The 22,389-nt window shown below is 38.1% G+C and overlaps 1 long non-coding RNA gene across 9 annotated transcripts in view; it reads right to left on the bottom strand.

Moving 5' to 3' along the window:
* The window catches only part of LOC132768525 (uncharacterized), a 105,377-nt gene that overhangs the window by 38,570 nt on the left and 44,418 nt on the right, over nt 1-22,389 (bottom strand). For 7 of the 9 annotated variants that reach the window (XR_010908960.1, XR_010908958.1, XR_010908965.1 and 4 more), the window contains one exon: nt 973-7,221. This is a non-coding gene — a long non-coding RNA (uncharacterized lncRNA). The remainder of the gene's footprint in view (nt 1-972; nt 7,222-22,389) is intronic. The other 2 variants (XR_010908963.1, XR_010908964.1) reach the window with 2 other exon arrangements.

The raw sequence follows: 22,389 nt of genomic DNA, 5'->3' as shown, positions 1-22,389 counted from the left end.
GATGTCTTATTGTTGTAACTTTATATGACATTTAAATAAATGGTTATCTCTCTTATATTATGATCCTTTCCATTAAAAATATCCCCCTTCTACCTCTATATCTCTGTTAGTTCAATTATTTTGCCAATAATGACAGTATGTGTGTGTCCAATTCCAGGGCGAATCACTGGGGCATTATATTCATGATTCTGCCTGTAACAATTTAAAATATCAGATCTAAAGAAGCTTTCCTGCAGTGTGGAAACAAAGCTCAGAAGTGATATGTTTTAAAGACTACGCCTCCCAAAATCCCCAATGTGCAATGATTATTGGATGTGCTGCCAGAGAGATTCTATAACCAGAAAACCAGCTTTTCCAAACTGCTTCCCAAGACTTCTTTCCTTTACCAGGTTCTGCCCAAACATTCAAGTATTGCATTATCAAAATAAAGGACTACCATTTAGAAGGCCAATACTTTCTTTTTTTAAAAAAAATCATAAAATAGGGCAGAAAGATACATATATGTAACACATCACTGGGCACTCAAAAATTAAATTCCAAAAGATGCCAAGCGTGGTTCAAAACCTTATAAAACTTTCTTTAAAACATCTGAGAAGATAAATAGCTAGAGACGATATAGCTGAGTATTAATTACTGTGGTGACCTAATTAGAAAAATATTTTATATAATTTCTCCTTCTGAAAGTATACATAACTCACATTATACACAACTTACAAAAAACCACAAACTCTTTGGAAAACCAACAACATAATCTAATATTGATCCAAATTGTGTTTTGGTGTTGAAGCTACACAGGTTTAACCCTCTAAACTAGTCCTTCTGAACTGTATAAAAACCACATGGATCTTGACAAAATATTGATGATGAAATTGGAGATACTGTTATTGTTGTATTTTTTGGCTTTCAGAGTCTATTTTGTTATGTTTTTTCAAGTTTTTCCCCCAGCTTATGGTGACTCTAAGGTGAATCTACCATGGGGGTTTCTTGCCAAAATTTATTCAAAAGGGATGTCTTTACTTTCCCAAGGTAAACCAATGGTTTTCCACGATCAAATAGGGATTTCAGCCTTGGTTTCCAGAGCTGTAGTTCAACACTCAAACCACCGCAACCTGCTTATAAATCTATACAGTACAATGCTAACATTGAACAATTTAAAATAGCATGAGAAAACAGTTAACAACATAAAATTGAAACAGCATACAAAGTGCATCATTAGATATAAAAACCATAAATTCACATATAAGCAGATCAGAACTAAAATTAAATATTACATGTATTGTCAATTATGTATTGTATGTGTTGGCTTAGGTTTTTTCACTTTTTTCAGAATTTTCTAAACTCAGTACATGCATTCTACTGTTTTCACTGGTAGTTTTGTAAGTTCTTCCTTATTAATAATTTTTGCTGCGGCAACTCTGGAGTACCCCCAACTTTTCCTATTGAGGATTAATCTGGTTACCCTGTGATATTTACCAAGAGTGCAAGAACATCATGGTGACAACAAGGATTGCGCTTAGAATAAAACTTACCCAAGGGGCCTGCTGGTAGTGCAGGCCCCTCTGGAGAGTTCTCCTGATGCGTTATTTTTACATGTCAGGAGTACTCTCCGGAGGGGCCTTCACTGCAGGAAGGCCCCTCGAATAAGGATGACTGTGGGGATTGATCCTCGGTACTGCAGAAGCAGTCCCAAGAATCAATTTCCCCAGGCCCTCACCTGGAAAGATCCGGACTGTACCTTAAAATTCCGATCTTTCCAGGTGTTTTATTAATCTGGAGCAAACTGGAAAATCCTGGTTTTCTCCAGATAAATGCAGTTTTACCTGCAGCATCATTTGGACACCTCAAGTAAAACTGAGACAGGTCCTGCATTTGGGCATGTCTGGAAGGGCCCCCAGTCTCTACATTGCTGCAAGATCTCTTTGCATGCAGAATTTAATGCTGCTAGCTGCAATGTGATATCATGACAAAGTGATCATGAGATAAAATAAAAAGGTTGATCACCATTTTAAAAAGAGCCAGTGTAACGTAGTAATTTTAATGTTTGACTGTGACTTTGGAGAATAGGGTTGAAATCCCTGTTCAGCCATGGAAACCAACTAGGTAACTCTAGGCAACTCACATCCCCTAACTCAGACACAGGCAAACAGCTGGTAAACTAGCTGGGATTTCTTGGAGTTGGTCCAAAACACCTGGAGGGCTGAAGTTTATTTATTTATTTATGCGCTTGTATACCGCTAATATCTCAGCCTAAGTCGGCGACTCATTGCGGTTTACAACACTTAAAAAACAGTATTCAGTTTAAAAGCATAAAACACATATACAATACAAATTATTGGGCCACCAATAATAATCCCATGCATCTCATAACTGGAATCGCAATCCAAAATTCATCGTCCATGATTACCAATCCTTTAGTCATCAAAATTCGTTGCAACGGATTAACCGAATGCTTGTTTAAACATCCATGTCTTCAATCTATTCCGAAACACCATCAGTGAGGAGGATGATCGTACCTCTATGGGGTACGATCGTACCCTATAGATCGTACCTCTATAGGGAAGTTTGCCTATGCCTGTTATAACCTCTGAGGAAGACAAAGTTTAATTGATATCTGTACAATGAAATGTTTTAGCTTTTGTAAGCTACCTTGAGATGACAATGACGATTTTGTCAGGAAGGAGAAAAATTGGTATTCATTGGCTGTCAAGGTAGTACCATTAAGAAAAACAGACAGATTAGTAAAATTTTGTGTGGTTAGAAGCCAATTTAGTTTATTTGAAAGACTGTTCAATCAATTGCTTTGAAAAAATTAATATTTGAAAAGGGCCTGTGAGGGCATAATCAGGTGGCAAGTATGGGAGTTATGAACAGCTTTTTATTCATTACTTCTGAGCTCTCTCTTTCCTCAGCACCAGCCACCCAAGTTGTATGGATGTCCCAAATACACAATAAGCGCATGGTTCGGTTCTGTTTATCATTACTTATCAGATGTTGTTCTTTCTTGCCTTTTCACCCAAAATAATCAATTTTCAGATTTATCACACCCACGAGTGCAGTTCCTGCCCACTCAATTTTTTTTTTTTAAAAGAAATCCTTGGGGGAAAAAACTCTGGGGATACCGGGGCTTTCCCCTCCCTCCCTCCCATCCTGCTGCTCTGGAGGAGAAGGAAGACACTGATTTATTGTGCTCTGCAGTAGAGAAATCTCTTGGAATTCAGATCTGTGAATGGGAGAAAGAGAGAGGGAGGGAGGGAAGGGAGGGGAAGCAGGGGGTTCCTTTGAAGTGTTTCTTCTGCTGTGTTCGCAGCAACCCAATGGAACTCACCCATTACCATTGTGCCCTTGTATGGCTGGGAGGTGGGAGACCAGGATTTGCTGGGGTGTCTCTTGCATCGCAAACCTTTTCTTTAAGCAGAAGAATTTAACAACGCTCATTTCTCCCTCTTTCATTCTGTTTTTCAATTACGCCTCCCAGCTCCTCATACAAAAGCACTGCAATGTAGGGAACTTATTTGTGAAGCTTAAAGAACTCAGCAAAAGGTGACCAGTTACTGCCCTCCTAACCTGCATTTACATGGGGGAAGAGTCAGGAAAAAAGCAGTGTGAAGGAACAATAAAAGAGACAGCACTTTGGGCTACCGGCTTTTCTCTGATCTCTCCACTGCAGAAGTCCGAGATTTTTTTAAAAAAACTAGCTGTATTCACTGAAAAAACAATGATATTTTGAATTTTTGGTAATTTGAATGATTACATTAATTAAAAAGTTACCATGCCAGGCTCATGAAGCAGGATTTTGGGAGAGAAATGTCAATGCTTGGCAGGCGACTGCCCACAGGAATACCCCTTACTCCTCTGTCACTGAAACAATTCAATCCAGACAAATTGGACTGTTCCTAGCCTCATGTTTTTGTGTGTTTTCCCCAGTTATATCCCAGTTCCTGAGACCAGAAGATGATCTGTGACTCTCTTCTCCCCCTCCTTTTTTATGTCTGTTTTTGACATTTGCCTAATGAATCCTGAGAGCTGACAGGAAAAGCTCCATCATAAATTGTACCCTCTATGGATTCAAATGTTTTAAAACAGGGCGTGTGCGTGTGCGTGCTGGGATTAGGTCCTTAGATACTTCATTAGAAATTGGGACACTAGTTGCATCAGAAATTTTATTGGAAAGGGAGTGTTTCTGAGTAATCCAGCTTTTATGCTTCCTAATATGAATAAGATAGCATAGTATCTAATCATCCATTTTAGTTGTTAAGTTTTATTTGAAAGTGAACAATTCCACAAACCTTAAAAAATTAGAGCATCATTAATTGTACGAAATGACAATCAACTCTGAAGAAGCACCACAGCTTAAATACCTTTAGAATAGAAACAGTTCACACACACACACACACAAAGAATAGAGACAGTTCACACATTCACTAGTGACCATCATTGGTGAAAAAACCAGGGCCCTTAGTTTAGTGACCAGAGGTGAGTACTTCCAATAATTTCCCCGGATTGTTTCAAGATTCAGCATTGTGCTCTAAGGATAGAGTGTGTTAATGCCATATGTGGTTAAGCACTGAAATACTGTATTTTTAACATCCTTGTATATTTGGGTCCAGAAGCCTAATGTTGTGTTAGCATCTTAAATTTAAAGCGCTGAGCCATTTAGTTCAACGTGGGCTTACTGGCAATCACTTAACTAAGTGCTTCATTACCAGCAAACCCATCCAGTTAATTATATACTAGAATAGTAATATGTGTCATCTTTATTCCCAGATGTTTTTAGTTTTTAGTGTAAATGCTACAGGTCAGCTTCCAATAAATCATTTTCAATGCACCACTAATGCATAATGATTAAGTAATATAGACAAATGTACAATCTTGATTACATATGTTGTGCAGATGGGTACGCATCCCATAGGCATGAGCTGGCACAAACAGAAATTTAATTCTGAAGACTGAAGATACAAATCTCAGATTATAGATATAATTATCCTTGAGTAAAAATATTTTGGTGCGCTTTTTTATTCTGTTATTTTATTGATTGTACTTGGGATTTTCATGTATATAACTTCTTATATCTTTTTATGTAAAGTGCCTTGGAAAAAGTAACTGAAGTATAGTACATAAATCTACTAAGCGAATTATACTATTCTATTAAACAGCTGCAACATTAACAACATATAGTACATTTCTCTAGACAAATTTATTTTGATATGTGCCGCAATATACAGTGGGCTTGATCCAGACTTACTGACTTTGTCATACTTGGAGTTGATCCATTTGAATAGACAGACTTAAATTAATCACAACTATTTTATTTCTATTGATTTCATACTCTAGGTTTGATTTGAGCCTGTATCCAATCAAGAAGGTGGAGTTGATCCAGATAATGTATTACTTTCTTCCATCATATTCATTGATTTCCTAGTCATGGATATATATATATATTAAAAAATGTGATTAGTAAGATTTTGTTTCTTTTTCCTTTTTCTAAATGACCATCGAGGAGGATTCAGGAAATGCATTAGATATGGCCAAAGGACAATTAAGTCTGGCTCCAACCAAGTAACTACTAGGCTTGGGCCTGAATCAGTTGGACCGAAAGTGATTTGTAATATTCGGTGGTCCATTTTGTGTAATCCCCAAAAACAGAATGGGGAGGAGGGAACCAAAAAGCTCATCAAAATGGATCAAGAGAGCCAGATGTATTGGCTACTGGAGAGGATGGAGTTAAGTCTGCATTGTAACTGACACAGGGGTCTGCCGAGGGCTCCTGGAGAAGACCCTGCAGCATCTTTTCTCCTTCTCCGGCAGTGGAAAAGTTCCCTAGGCTCCTCCTCCACAGACGGCCCTGCTGGGAACTTGCTTTCCCAGTAGCATTTACATGGGATAACCATTGAAAAGTCTCTGAGTTCCTCTCGGAGAATGATGGGTGTTGAAGTTTTTCTCTCTCTGTTTCTCAGCCAATAAAAAGCATGGTTATGTCCATGCTCTGATTGACTGAAAATGGACACCACCAGCAATTACAATTCCCAGATCCCTCTCTTGCGGTTTGTTTTATTTTTTAAAATGTTATGGCAAAAATTTAAATTAATCCTTAAAAATCAGTAAATTGGTGAATTGTTCTGAAACTTGGAAGGTCTGCAGTTGTAAATAGGTTCTAAAACTGAGGTAGGTTTCATACAGATAGGCCTTAAAATGACTGAGGAATGAGACTTTAAAGTTTCCCATTATTGACAACGGGTTGAATCTTTGCCGAATGAAAATTGCAACATTTCTCCTGATTTGAGTAACTTCCCAGTAACAGAATGAGGGGTTAGCCGAAAATTGTCCCCCAAATGGCATCTCTTTTGGCCAAATTGCACACCTCTAGTATCTCCCACATCTATACACACTTTATATTTAAAACTTTAAATGCATAGTAGCCCATGCTACTAGACCAGTGCTTGACAGACTTTTGATACTTGGCCAAGTTGATGGGACTTCTTTGTGTCATCTCTCTCTTTCACAGAACCATAGAGGCCCTTATAAGTTTGACTCATTGCTTTCTAATAGAAATCTAGTGCACCCTTGGCTTGGAGACTTATCAGCAAAGGAAAGCCCACCAACTCTCTAAGTTTCTGACCAGCTTTGTGACTTTGCTCATCACTGAAGACATAGGGATGGGAGTTGTTCTTTTAGGGTAATATTAAAGATTTTGGATTTCCTCCACACCACTCAGTTGCAGTGTGAACTACATTGGGGAGTTGTACTCCTTTCCCCAGGTTGATTTGTAAACTGGCAAAGAGAAGAAAGAGCAACACTGCATATGGCCACCCCACTTCTACTGGAAAAGAATGACTGTGCAAGTATCCAACATGGAGTCTTCATTTTGCAAGGCACACTGTAGTCTCTTACACAGTTTGGGAATCACTGGAATGAAAACAACAATACATCTCTACAAAACATGCACAAACATATGTTTCAGTTGTTATTTATACATTTTTCCCATCTATTTTTTTTCTAACTCAAACAATGAGATTATTTATTTCTGTTAAGAAATAATGTGATTACAGTATAATGGAATGTCAATTACAACACATATAAGTAAGAACCCATGCATACATACCTTACTTGTATACATACCTAAAACAGGTTTCCACTTTCTGGAAATACAGAAATGGTTTCCCTTTTCAGAATAATTTTCCATCTGTGTTATTTGAAAGACACAGGAAAAGTTGTAGAGAATGGCTGCATGAAATACAAAACCAAAAATACACTATATAATTAAACAGTAAGTTGCAGTTATTTAAAAAAAAAAAACACTCTTATTTTCCACTGAGGGAACAACGCTCAATATCTTCTTTATATATAGTTTTGTCTGAAGAAGAATCCTTAGCATTCACCTAGTTTCTTCAGTACATTGTATTATTCTTCTGTTGACTAATGCCTGGTGAACTGGTTTGTTTTGCAGACCTTGTGATTTTTTTAATAACATTAAAAAAAAAAGAAACCTGGCACTTGGGGTGGCTAAATAATACAAGTCACAGATTATAAAATAATGTAAAACATGGGTAATGAAAGAGTGTATCAGCTCAAGTTCTGTGGAGCTGTCTTCAGTTGATTTTATCTTATTTTATGTATATGCCAGTCCTGTAATTCAGGCCCTAAATGATTAAACAGGCATCAAAAGTCATGGGGCTAGTAAGTATGTATGTATTGTTTTGGGGTTGTTGTTTTTAGTAATGAGTAGCCTGCTTTGTGTAGTGCTTTGAGCATTGAACTACAACCCAGGAGACCACGATTTGAATCTCCATTTCGCCTTGGAAGCCCACTGGGTGACCCTGGGCAAGGAAGGCAAATCACCTCCGGACAAATTCTACCAAGAAAACTCTGCAATAGGTACATCTTGGCATCAGCATACTTTGGGAAAGAACTTGAAGGCACAGAATAATAATATTATCACCTGAAATCCTTGAAATATAACAATAATAACAATATATCTCAATTAGAGATTCAATATTTTATCAAAGTCACATATATTGTTAGCTGCTCCAAGTTGCCCTTGGGCTGAGAGGGGCGGTATATAAGCATAGTAAATAAATAAATAAATATTTATATGTAATTACAAGGCTATATTTACAGGGCTAAAGCTACATTGGCAAACCCTCTTTGAACAACTTTTGATAAGCAGACCCTGTGATAGGTATGTTTTAGGATGGCCATAATTCTGAAATAAGGCACACAACAACAATCCACTTTATTACAAAAATTGGGAAAAGAACAGTGTTTTTTCCCCCCAGTTTTCAATATTACCTCTAAAAGACCTTTTCTAGTTAATTGTAAATACAGCAATCCTGACCCAGACTGGGACATTAGTGAGAAGTGTGGGTAGGGCTCTTATACTCTTTGTCCCCTGCTGTGGTCTCAGTCTGGATTGGGAAGAAGACTGTACCAATAATTTACTTGGTTGAGAATGCATACATTCATATGAAGAGATCACATTCTATCCATGTAAAGTGCAGGCATCTGTCTCCTGACAGCTGGATTAGGACAGCTGTGGGAAGAAAAGGCTTAGAAGCCATTACTATCCAAGAAAATCTGATTAGGAGTGCATCTACTCGTGGAATCATGGAGTTGTAGTTTTATGAGATCTTTAGCCTTCTCTACTAAAATGTTGATGCCACACCAAATTATAATTCCCAAGGTTCCATAGTACTGAGCCATGACAGGTAAAGTGGTGCCAAACTACAGTAATTCTACAATGTAGTTGTGCCTGTTTTCCTGTGCTTACTTTTGTGTTCTACCCTAGAATCACATGGACACACATTTATTTGAAACAGTGGTTCTTAAGCTGTTGGCTGTGGACCACAGTGGGCTATGGGGATGAAAATCTGGTCTGCAAGCTTCCTTCCTCTTTATTTTTTTTCTGCTCCTTTTGTGCCACCTGCCACTCCTTCTCTGTTGCTGACCATGGGATTTGTCCTGTATCAGAAACTAGAGCAATACAATTTTCTGAATCAGCACCCCAAACTGAATCTAAAGTTGACCAAAAACCGATTTGTAACACTTTTGGTACTAATGTTGGAGAGTGGTCCCTGGTCAAGTGATCCTTGGTCAAAGTGGTCCCTGGTCAAAAAAGATTGGGAACCACTGCTTTAAAGGTTAGCGTCATATCCAAACAATTGCTATAACATATATATGTTGTTTAATAAGTTAATCCAAGAAATGGTGGGCTTAATCATCATCATAATCTTTGCCAGACTGTTATCCATTTTTATTTACCAGATACAAGCAACTGTTTGTAGTAATTAGTTGCAAGATAAACAGAGATCACTGTAATTGTGCTAAAGCGTTAACAAGAATCTGCCTCATTGGCACATGCAAGAGTCACTTGCATATTGTCATTGGCAGGAAAACTAATGAAAGACTTCTGGATCATCTCTGTATGATCAATGTAAGTTTTTATATCAATAGTCAGCTAGAAATGCTTGCTGTTCTACAGTTAAGAAGCTAGAGGAATAGATAACAAAATGGCAATACTATGAAAAGGTTGCCACAGACGGTTTAACTGCAACTAAGAGCCGAGGTTGCTAAAATTTAGTCCAGAAATACTTCACAAAAGCTCTGAGGCAACAGCCCTAGGATTACACCCAGGACATATATTAGATCTGGAAGCTGGCAAATGGTGCCAACCAAGGCAAAACGTACATCAATCAAATGCACTGGGTACAGAACAAACAATTGCTGGTGACTCTGACATAAACACAAATGCAGACAAAAGCCATGGAAGAAATTTGAAAGGCACAGATCCAAAAAGGTTTTATAAAACAAATTAATTAATTAATTAAGGGATCATTAGAGGGGTTTGAGAGTCACCAAAATCTGGAGCTGAAGAAGTGTGTCTGTCTGCCTGCTTGACTGCATGGCACTCATAGACTGTGCTTTCACCAGACTTGGTATAAAGCCTCAAAATATAGCTCTGTTTGGGTGTCAGGATTCCAATCTGGGCATACAGTTACAGCAATTGCTCCCAAGAAGTTTCAAAAATTCGAAGAGAGCCTGAATACTTTTTACTTGGCATGCTAGACATAGAAAAAGATAAAAACAAAGAGATCCTGTTTAATTTTTCGGTCACAGCAGCCAGAATAGTTTATGCCAGGACATGGAGGTTAAAAGATATACCAAAAAAGAGGACTGGTTAAATAAAGTGTTACAAATTATGAACATGGGTAGGCTTACTTACTGGCTCTCACCTAACCAAGGATTACCTAAAAATATATTAATTGGGACCTTGTTAAAGACTATTTAAAACAGATGAAGATTGATCTCATTTGTTGAAGATACTCAATCCTAAGAGAAGAAGGAGACGGTGGAGAAGCAGACCAAGTGAAATATAACCTTACATAACTTTTTAAGGACCATCGGAAGTTAGAAGGAAGTCAACAAACTTTTTCCCCTTTTTTATATACCCTTTTTTTGTTTTTTTTGTTTTTTGCTCTTTTTGTTATTCTTACTATTTTTCACTTTTTTCTGCTTTCCTACTTTCTATACAAATAAATGTTCTCCCACTTTCATTGTATAATCTATAACCTAATTTTTTTTGTTCCTCTTACTATCTTGATGCTTTACATTGAATATGACAAAATGTATTTTTTTTTAAAAAAAATGTAATCTCGAAGGCTTTCATGGATTGTTGTGTGTTTTCCTGGCTATATGCCCATGTTCCAGAAGCGTTCTTCACTTCACTTCACTTCACTTCACTTTATTTCTTAATTAGTCGCTCTCCACCAAGGTACTCCGAGCGACTTACAATCTAAAATAGCATTTATACAATCTAAAAACATTCAACATAAAAACATTCAACAGTGACTATTTGGCAAATTAGATTTGATTACTTAAATGCACAACCAAACAGCCAAGTCTTGAGTGTCTTTACAAAAGGTCGCAACTCCGACATTGCTCTAATGTATGGAAGCAATGAGTTCCACAGAATTGGAGCATAGGTTGAAAAAGCTCTGCGCCTTGTAGCTTCCAGGTGTACCTCCCTAGGGCCCAGTATGTATAGGAGATTTTCCTGGGTGGATCGAGGTGACCACTGATGAAGAAAAGGAATGAGGCGGTCCCTAAGATATAAAGGTCCTTGGCCATTTTGAGCTCTAAATGTCAGGATCAGTATCTTGTAAGAGATCCGATATTCTATTGGTAGCCAATGCAGTTGTTGCAGAATCGGTGTGATATGGGATCTTATAGATGATCCTGCTAGCAGCCTGGCCACTGCATTTTGGACCATCCGAATCATCTGGGTTGTTGACTTCAGAAGGCCAGCATATAAGGTGTTGCAATAGTCCAACCTCGTGGTGACTGTTGCATGGATTACTGTTGCCAATGCTTCTACCGAAAGGTAGGATGCCAATTCCCTTGCCTGGCAAAGATGAAAAAAGGCCTGCTTACTTATGGCAGTGATCTGGGCCTCCATTGTCAGCGATGAGTCCAACACAACCCCAAGGCTTTTAACAGTGGCAGATGGAACCAGAGCTTCCCCATCGAAATCAGGCGGAGACTGGATTAATTCTGGTGGCTGGCCGGGCCAGAGTATCTCAGTTTTTGCAGGGTTCACTTTTAGTCTGCTTGTGCACAGCCAATTCATCACTGCTTCCAAACACAGCCTAAAGTTCTCAGGAATCACAGTTGTCCCAGGTTCGAGATGCAAGAGTAGCTGGGTATCATCTGCATACTGGTAGCACTCTATGCCAAAGCTCCGCACCAGTCCAGCAAGTGACCGGACATAGATGTTAAATAACAGGGGCGAGAGGATAGCACCCTAGGGAACTCCACAGCAAAGGCAGGAGCTCTCAGAGCTTTGGCCTAACCACTCCACCCTCTGTCTCCGGTCCCGGAGGAACGAACTGAACCATTTCAGGGCTAAACCTCGTATACCAGACATAGCCAATTGATGAATCAGCAAGTCATGGTTCTCTCCTGACAATTTGGCTACATCATCTATGGCAGGCATCCTCAGAGGTTGTGAAGTCTGTTGGAAACTAGAAATATATATATATACACACACACACACACACACATATATATATACCCTCATGAAATTTGTTCAGGCAGTTGATCTCTTGACTGTGGAGTGTTTTGTACTTCCATCTACTTAATGTTATGTTTAAACTGTTCCAATTTCATGTTTACCTTTAACAGAGCCTATTTAAAATATGTTCTTCAGTTCTAGAAGTTTTTGTTTTTCCAGTCCAAGTGTTTTGTATACTCTTTTAATTCATGTTGTAAGCCATTTTGGTTCTTGTGCTAAGAGAAATGTGGCACAATAAATGCATCGTTCACTAAATTAAATATCACACTTGTAAGTTGTATGGGTAAGTGATCCATCTGAGATATCATCAAATGCCACATGTAGAACACATCCTATCATTTTGCTTCACCCCACGTGACATATTCAGTTTCAACTCATTTAGAAATCAATCTTTATGCTTTTGTATAACATTTGCAGCTGCACATGTCCATGCATATGCCTTTATTTTGCTGCGTTTCAGCTCTGAATCTTTTCTAATTTGTGGAACTCATTCTTCAGATGGGGAAAGAATAAGTAATATCACTCTAGTTCAAAAGTAACCACTGCCAACCAAAGCAGTATTCTCATTATTGCAAATAATACTTTCATTTTTCTATCTTCAGTAGTGCTATTTGCAGAGATATTTATAGGTTGGGTTTTTTTTTTGCATCTTTAACCTATTTGCTTCTCAGATTGTTTCTACAGCCAATGTCATTTTTATGCACATGATAAATTCCCCTCACCCCTCACTGTGAGAGTTGTTCAGCAGTGGAACTCTCTGCCCCGGAGTGTGGTGGAGGCTCCTTCTTTGGAAGCTTTTAAACAAAGGCTGGATGGCCATCTGTCAGGGGTGCTTTGAATGCAATTTTCCTGCTTCTTGGCAGGGGCTTGGACTAGATGGCCCATGAGGTCTCTTCCAACTCTATGATTCTATTATTCTGTGATATATGTAAAAAACAACATGGATTGTATAAGGTTTACAAGAAGAAAGAAATCGTGCACTCCTGTGATTGTGAGCGAAGCCACTGAGAAGGTTGTCTCTCATGTCCTCAGTAACTGATCTTGTGATGATGGTAGGTCAAAGAGAATAGTTTTTTGTGTGAGAATTATATGCTTATTTGTTTTAGATGATGTGAAATATCTACTATGGGAATTACCATAATAACATTATATATTTATAGTTTTTATTGAAAATGGAAATACAATTTTCTTCCCTAAGTGGCTGGTAAAAGAAGGCATAATTTGTCTTTGCATTAAATAATAGACGGAGTACCCCTAATATTTCATTTACATTTGCCTGTGCCAATTGTGCATTATTCTATAGAGTAGGCAAAAAATATATAAACTGTTATTTATTTATCGTGTCAGAAGCGAATTGAGGGTACAGTTGTAATGTATTTACAAACACAAAGTTAAAAAACTTGGCGTTGTACTAAATGTCCTTTTACCAGTAGTTGGCCACTTGGAGTGCCTCTGATGTTGCTATAATAAGTTTCCTCCGTTGTGCCTGTGGCAGGGCTCAGACTGCATTGTAATAGGTGGTCTGTGGTTTGCTCTTCTCCACACTCATATGTTGTGGACTCCACTTTGTGGCCCCATTTCTTAAGGTTGGCTCTGCATCTTGTGGTGCCACAGTGCAGTCTGTTCAGTGCCTTTCAAGTTGCTCGGTCTTCTATGTGCCCAGGAGGGAGTCTCCCGTTCGGTATCAGCCATTGATTGAGGTTTTAGTTTGCCACCTTTGGATTCTTGCTTGCTGAGATATTCCTGCAAAAATTTCTTGATTTAAGGCATTGGCATGCTGATATCTGAACAGGGGATGGGCCGGAGATGTCACTGCCTGGTCCTTTCATTATTGGCTCTACTTCCCGGAGGATGTCAGGTGGTGGAATACCGGCTAAACAGTATAATTTCTTCAGTGGTGTGGGATGTAGACATCCTGTGATAATGTGGCATATCTTATTAAGAGCCACATCCACTGTTTTAACATGGTGAGATGTGTTCCACACTAGGCATGCATATTCAGCAGCAGTGTAGTAAAGTACAAGGGCAGATGTCTTCACTTTATCTGGTTGTGATCCCCAAGTTGTGCCAGTCAGCTTTCATATGAAATTACTTCTAGCACCCACTTTTTGCTTGATAGTCAAGCAGTGCTTCCTGTAAGTCAAAGCACAGTCAAGGGTTACTCCAAGGTATATGGGTGTGCTGCAATGCTCCATTGGGATCCCTTTCCAGGTAATCCTCAGAGATCGAGATGCTTGTTTGTTCTTAAGGTGAAAAGCACATGCCTGCATTTTATAATTCCCCTAGGGGTGAGAAAAGTGGCATATAAATACTTTAAAATAAATAAATAAATAGATTAGGAATCAGCTGGTTTTCCCTGTAATAGGCAGTAAGAGCACCTAAAGCTTCGGAGAGCTTCCGTTCAACCATTTCAAAGCTTCCTGTCTGGGCGGTTATGACATGATTGTCAGCATAGATTGAACTCTCTGTGCCTTCTGAAAGTGCCTGATCATTTGTGTAAATGTTAAACATTGATGGAGCAAACACACCGCAGAGCAGGCTGTTCTTCTATTTTCACCATCTGCTTTTCTGGCCCTGGAACTCAACAAAAAAGTTACTGTTTTGTAGCAGAGTGGGTGAGGTGGTAGCCCTTTGTGATATTTTTTTTCCCCTCAGGAGAAGGTGATGATTCACAGTATCATAAGCTGTTGACAGGTCTATGAAGACAGCTCCTGTAATCTGTTGCCTTTCAAAAACCATCTTCTATGAGCTGAGTCAGGTTTAACACTTGTGATGTGCAGTTTATATGCCAGAAGCGACTTGCAGCATAGAAACTGTTAAATCATTTTTTATCTAGAAAACCATTCCTTGTTTCTATCTAAGCTCTAGGCTATTGTTTTGACATTAATAATGGTATATAATACTATGGATCCCACACTTCAAATGACATCACAGATAGATATGATGTACTTACTATCAGCTTTGGCTGTTACCTCCTCTCCCCTCCTGGTTGTTACACCAGCTGTGCCCCTTCACAGAGTTACAAGAACTAAAGATGAGAGGGCATGTGCTGGTAACCTCAAGTAGTATCTAAAATTTCAACATTCTGGTCCCAAGCATTTCATTGTGAATGACAGACTTTCATTGTGTCATCTACTTTCACACTTACTAAATAAGTAAAGAAAAAAAAGTATATAAAAATAAATATCTGTGTTTCTTAATGAATATGGCATCAAAACATCAGTAAAATTGAAATGAAGAATTTGATTACCCAGTTTTGCCAAATCAATGGATTGTAGCATCAACCTCTACATCCACTAGATCTTTAATTATCGTTTATTCAGCAAAACAAACCCCTCTCTTGTTTTGTATATTCTAAATACCACAACAGCCTTCTAGTAAGGGTCTGAGTGCTGGTTAACAACTAACACTCTCCATATATGTCTTTTAGTGATTTGGTTATATCCAGCCATAGCCTTTTCTTTCATGAGTGTGGGTGAGTGAATATTAACCACATTAATTTTGTCCTGCAGCCTTTCTGACATTTGCAAATATGCATTTAAAATAATGTCTCTTAAAAACTTGCACCTTCAGAATGCACACCATAACATTGGAAAAATAAATGCTCAGTCCAGTGAGCTGTGAATCTTTTATATCCCCTTCATCATTTGAATATGTTGCATATAAACACATCAGGTGGATATCTATTGGGACTTTTGATTGCCTTGTATTGTGGTCTAATTAGATACTATAGACATTGATCAACAAGCAGTCAGACAGAACTAGTTTAGGAGGCATGTATTGTGAGGTTGGCCTACAATTACCATTGAATCACCAAAACATTAATTAGCTTGCCATCTTCAGAAAAGATATTCCAGATGTCATTGGTGGGAAATTCAGAGTTGCATGCTACCAAGCCAATTATCACAGAAGTTTGAATTGCCTGCTATAGAATATCCTGCCGACTGGAAGGTTGGCAGTTCAAGCCCAGGTCGGGGTGAGCTCCCACTGTCAGCCCAGCTTCTGCTGACCTAGCAAGTCGAAAACAACAATGCAAGTAGATAAATGGGTAATGCTTTGGCGTGGAGGTAAAAGATGCCCTGAAAAAACATGCCGGTAAAAATCCAACCAGGAAAGGAGTCCATGGACAACAGGCTTTTTGGTGTAGCCAAGCCAAGCACAGCTGGATGCCGGAGATGAAAAGAGGGAAGTCTTGTCTCTGTTTATGTACTGCCTGTCTGTCAGTTGTATAACAGCATTGAATGTTTGCCATATATGTACCTGCAATCCGTTCTGAGTCCCCTCAGGGAGATAGAGCAGAATATAAATAAAGTATATCATCATCATCAGAAGCAATTCTCAAATTATGAGTTAGTAATTCTCAAATTATAAACTTGGCCCCTTTGATAGAATCTGTATTTTCTTCTTCTTGTGATGGCTAATAATCAAATGAACATTTCTTTGTGGTATAATAGCTGTAGCCAATGTGACATAGCTGAAAGCAGAAGCACTTGTGAGCAAACATTTTCTCAGCTAACAAAAACGTATCTCCTCCAGATGTTGATGAATTACAATTTCCAGAACTCCTCACCACTACTGATGCTGGCTTATACTGCTAGGGTTGCAGGTCATAAAATTTCCACCCCAGCTTTAGGAAGAGGGATTGTGGAAACAAGCTAAAATAAGTGTGAGGACTGTGAGGCCAATTTGCTTTATGACATCCCTATGTAAACAACGGACACACTGAAATTGATTCTTGATAATGACTGCTCATTTGGAATGAGGATAGGAATCTTTGGCTTCACTCTTTGTTCTCATTTTGCCACTCAAAATACCTAAAGCTAATGTATGCTAACGTTTTATGTTAAGCCACTTTGAGTCTCCTTCAGGAGAGATAAAGCAGGGTATAAATACATATAAATAACAACAACAACAATAATAAATAATCATGTAGTACTATATGACTCTTGATTTTCTGAAATTTCTTAGGTAAGGAGAAAAACAGATGCAGAGAAACAATGATGACAATGCAAGAAAACTGGAGTTGGAAAACAATGCAAATAGCAACAAAAATGTACAGGTTTTGGAGGATATAACATATTTATGTGCTTTTGTTCCCGAGATATATTTCTTTGGTGGTAAACAGAAATGATTTAAATGGATCTTATTCCCCAGTATTTGTGCATCATAGCACTACATATATAATGCAATAAAAAATCCTAAAGATCTTACAATCTATAAGAACCTAAACTCATAAATACTGCCTTATGAACAACATAAACACACATTATTTGCAGAATATAGATGAAGTGTCACAAATACTAATAACATTAAAAACATTGTTAACAACCAAAAATGCCCCTACTCTGGGCGGTAGGATTTGTGTGTAGGATTACCACTGGCTTTGTTAATCCAGAATGCTATTTGGAAATAAACACACAATGCAAGAATGTCAAATTATTCTAGGAAACAGCCAACAGTTTACCTAATATCCTCCAATCATACTTTTTAATTCACAACTCACGCTACAAATCTTTACTGCATTTTAGTACAAATAATGTGGGGTAGTAGTTTGAGCATCAGTTACAACTCTGGAGACCAGGGTTCAAATTTCCACTTAGTCTTGGAAACCACTGGGTGATCTCAGCCAATATATTCTCTAGACCTCAGAGGAAAGCAAAGGCAAAACTCCCTTTTAACAAATTCTGCCAAAAACCCCTCTGATAGAATCACCGTAGGGTCGCATAAGTCAGAGGCTGGATCTACACTGCCATATAATCTGGATTTTCAAAGCAGATAATCAACATTACCTGCTTTGAACTGGATTATATGAGTCTACATTGCCATATAATCCAGTTCAAAGCAGATAATCTGGATTTTATATGGCATTGTAGAAGGGGCCAGAAATGGGATGACATAGAACAACAAAATTGTTACACTAGTAATGGATGGATAATTCAAGAATAGCTCATGTCTAGTGTGATGGGTATTGTGAAGCTAGTCTTACTTGGAAAAAGCAATGCTTTTAGCAATGGCTTCAGCCTCCTCCTAGTAGACTCAAATCAAGGAACAGCTTCATGAGAACCACCACTTCTCTTAACGTACCCCCAGTAATAATAATAATAATAATAATAATAATACTCCTGACCTCACGATTGTGTTAAAAAAACTAAGTATGGATTGTTGATGTTGCCATCCCAGGAGACAGCAGGATTGAAGAGAAACAACTGGAAATCTGACACAGCATGAGGATTTAAAGATTGAACTACAAAGACTCTGGCACAAGCCAGTCAAGGTGGTCCCAGTGGTGATTGGAACACTGGGTGCAGTGCCTAAAGACCTTGGCCTGCACTTAAACACAATTGGCGCTGACAAAATTACCATCTGCCAACTGCAGAAGGCCACCTTACTGGGATCTGCACACATCATTCGCCGATACATTACACAGTCCTAGACACTTGGGAAGTGTCCGACGTGTGATCCAATACAACAGCCAGCAGAGTGATCTTGTCTGCTGTGGATTCATCTTGTTGTGTTTCAAATAATAATAATAATAATAATAATAATAATAATAATAATACTTTATTTATACCCTGCCACCATCTTCCCCAAGGGGACTCTGCAGCTAACATGAGTTCGAGCCCAGCAATTACAAGAAAGCAAATATTCAAACATATGACAATACAGCAAATAAAAATATAATAAAAAACAAAAGAACAATACAAAATAAACACAAGATACAATATAAAATATCAGTAATTGAACAGGGTGGGACAGGGTGAATTGCAAAGGCTAAAAATTTAAAAACCCTAGATGAGATGAGTAGTGTGGTGTATCTGGAGGGAGGTTCAGGTGGGACAAACAATGGGTTTAATTTCACTAAAGAGTGAGATAAAGTGCATCAAAGGACATTTTGTGCAGGATTTGGTCGAGGAAAGGGACTGTTGTTCATTCCTCGAAGACACACCGGAACAGCCAAGTTTTTAGGTTCTTCTTGAAGACTGCCAGGGTGGGTGCTTGCCTAATCTCTCCAGGAAGTGAGTTCCAGAGCCAAGGGGCCACCACAGAGAATGCTCTCTCCCTTGTCCCCACAAGTCGTGCTTGTGACGGGAGTGGGAGCACAAGAAGGGACTCCTTGGAAGATCGAAAGAATCACGTAGGTACGTAGAAGGAAATGCAGTCATGAAGGTAGGCAGGTCCCAAACTGTTCAGGGCATTGTAGGTGATAACCTGTACCTTGAATTGGGACTGGAAAATAAATGGCAGCCAGTTGAGCTCCTTAAACAGGGGAGTGGACTGCTCCCTGTTGTGATTTTCTGCACCCTTCCTAACTCACCAGCATAACAAAAGTATTAGCACTATTGTTTTAGGAACAATAATTTTCTTGGTTACTCAGTAATGACAAAACCAAGATTACCTACCTAGCCAAGTCTTTAAGCATGAACTTTAAACTCATGTCATGTGCGTTTTGGTCTCTGTCTTGGGTGATTAATGTGGATATGGCTGCATAAAAACCTTTAATAATTTTTAAAACTTTATACGTATTTTTAGACTTGGCTAGAGTTAGATTTGTGTTTAATGTTAGCTATGTTTTGGTTGTCCAGTTATGTTATTATTAAATTTTATTTATCAGTTACTTTGTTATAGTTATGGATTTACTTTTGTTGATTTTGTCTTTGTTTATTGATTATGGCATTGAATGTTTGCCATTTTTTGTTGGGAGCCACCTTGAGCCCTTTGGGGAGATAGCGCATGATATAAATGAACTTTATTATTAAAGTTTTATTATTATTTTCCAACAATGCTTTGATCTGTATCTTTTATGGCAATGAATTTTAAAGTGTGTTTTGCAGAATTTTTATAGCATTTGCGTGTTTTTAACTGTGCTGTGACCCACCTTGAGCCACAGGGAGAGTTGGGGAAGAAATAAAATTATTATTATTATTATTATTATTATTATTATTATTATTATATTCTGTAAGCTATTTGAAGTGGGCTATTTGGATTTTAGCAATTTTAGGCTTGTTCATCATGGTGATTCTAATGCAAGTATACAGATCTGAACACAAATATTTATGGATTATTGTCTTTATGAGCCTTACAATACTGGTTATGGGTTAGGACACTGAAATAACTAGGTAGGGCTTTGGAGCCTCCTATTGGAGATCTGGAGTTTTCTAATTTTCCATCTGTGTTATTCCTCTTCTGGTCCTTTAAAGATAATCTATCATGTGTTGTAGACATTTGGAGGAAATAAAAATGGAGGAGAGATATAAATATATTTATGAACTTGATCCATTAAAATATATATTCTGATCACTGAAAATACTAGCTTGCTCGAAAGCAGTGACTGCAAAGTAACTATCCCTAAAGTTTTTAAAAAGGAAATTTGTATAACACTCATGGAAAGGGGGGGATTTCTTTCTAGATAGAAATCATATTCTTATATTTAGACAACTACAATTCCTTTCATTATAGTAAGTGTACCTATAGTCTGTATGTCTAACAGAGAAAGAAAGTGGGTGGATCATTGATACTGCATGGAGTCTTGTGCACCCTTGAATATTTCATATATCCCTGCAGTTACTTCTCTTGCTTTACTAGACAAACCAAGTAGCATCAGAGCTGAAGCTTTTCTCATAACAGCAGTATTTCATTCTTCAACAGAACTTAGAAATGTATCAGAGATGAATCAGGGCTGAGTATTAGTGGTTCATGAGCAGTGGTTCCCAATTACCAGCCAAGCAATGGTAGTTTGAGATTTCAGTGGTTATCACATGTAAGCCTAATGGAAGTAACCAAAGATGGTTCATTGTTGTAAAGTTCTCCCTGTTTTAGAAGAGCACACCAGCTTAAAAATAAATAAATAAATAATGCATTTTATTTGTACCCCACCCAGAGCACTTGCTCCCACAAAGATTATTACAGAGATTACAAAGCTGGATCCAAACCTGAACTTTTATTAGTTGTATAGACCCATCCAGAACAGAAGGGTCATCCCCCTCTGTACAAGCTAATCTCTCACCAACTATACCCCCACAGTATACTGCCAACAAGATCCAACTAAGAACACACATCCAGTAGTATGCCATTATTAATATTAATTAAGGCCATTTAGAAGTCCAGGAGAATTAGCAAGAAAACACTTTTCCTGCTAGTCTCCCAGCAGAGATTTTCCATCAAGGTAGCCAAAACAGTTTCTGTAACAAAACCAACTCTGAAACCAGAATGAAATACCTCTAAATAATTTTCTTCCCAAGTATCTGGAGTTGCATGGCAACTACTCCTTGCATTGACAGGAAATATTAGCAACTGCTTGATTTTAGAGACAATCTTCTTGATACACAGTCTCACAACCCCAAATTCTCCTGCATCTTGAGAATATATTCATTACCTTCAGGACCCAATCCATCAACAACACTCAACTCTGTGTTATATAAGCCAAGAAGGATAAACTCATGATAACAAGTGGTTACAGGCCCTTGTCCATATCCCCAAGTTACCACAACTAAAATTCATTCAATTAAATAATATCAAATGATGCAATTTATACATTTTGCAAACCAATTTTTTGTCTAAGCATTCCTTCATGTCTCTTACTTGACCAGTTAGTGAAAACCCTAAACCAGTTGAAAGACCCCACAGGACAAAATTATAAAGATTCATTAGTAGTGAAGTTTGATTTGTTCATTTGCCATCCATCCAACAAAGTAGACTTATTGTTCAGACACTAAGAAAATTGGTGCCCTATCTACCGTTTTTACTTGAGTCTAATGTTCACCTTTTTGGCTAAATTATGTCACCAAAATTAGGGTACAAATTAGATTTTATGACACATTAAACTCGAGAAAATATAGTAATATGTTTGGTTGAACTCAGACAGTTTTCAGTCATCAACATTTCAACCTGCCTCATACCATCTGACTCCATGCTCCTCTTCCTCTGTAGGAGACAGTTATTAGAATCAAACATACCTAATGTTTGGATAATTTCTTAACCCAGGAGAAGAAAATTGATAGAAGCACCAATCCTGCCAACTTGATATTCTTGAATGACCTTCAAGAACTGTGAACATTACATACAATAGCTTCCCTAATTCTATGATCCTGTCCTCTGCTGGTTTACAATAGACTACCACTTACTCTTTCTCATATAGAGAGCAATACACATACATACATGCATGCACACACACGTATTACCATGAAATGTGTCTATGGAACAGTTGTGGGAAGAATTTGGATGTTTTTGAACTGTAGTTTTCAGGTGTAGTCACCACTGACTACGCCAACTATCGTGGATAGAAGTTGCACATCAAACACATATGAAGACTACACAGGTTCCATCCC

Source organism: Anolis sagrei, chromosome 1 (assembly GCF_037176765.1).
Source record: "Anolis sagrei isolate rAnoSag1 chromosome 1, rAnoSag1.mat, whole genome shotgun sequence".
NCBI classification, from domain to species: Eukaryota; Metazoa; Chordata; class Lepidosauria; order Squamata; family Dactyloidae; genus Anolis; species Anolis sagrei.
This window is presented reverse-complemented; position numbering and strand designations above follow the sequence as displayed.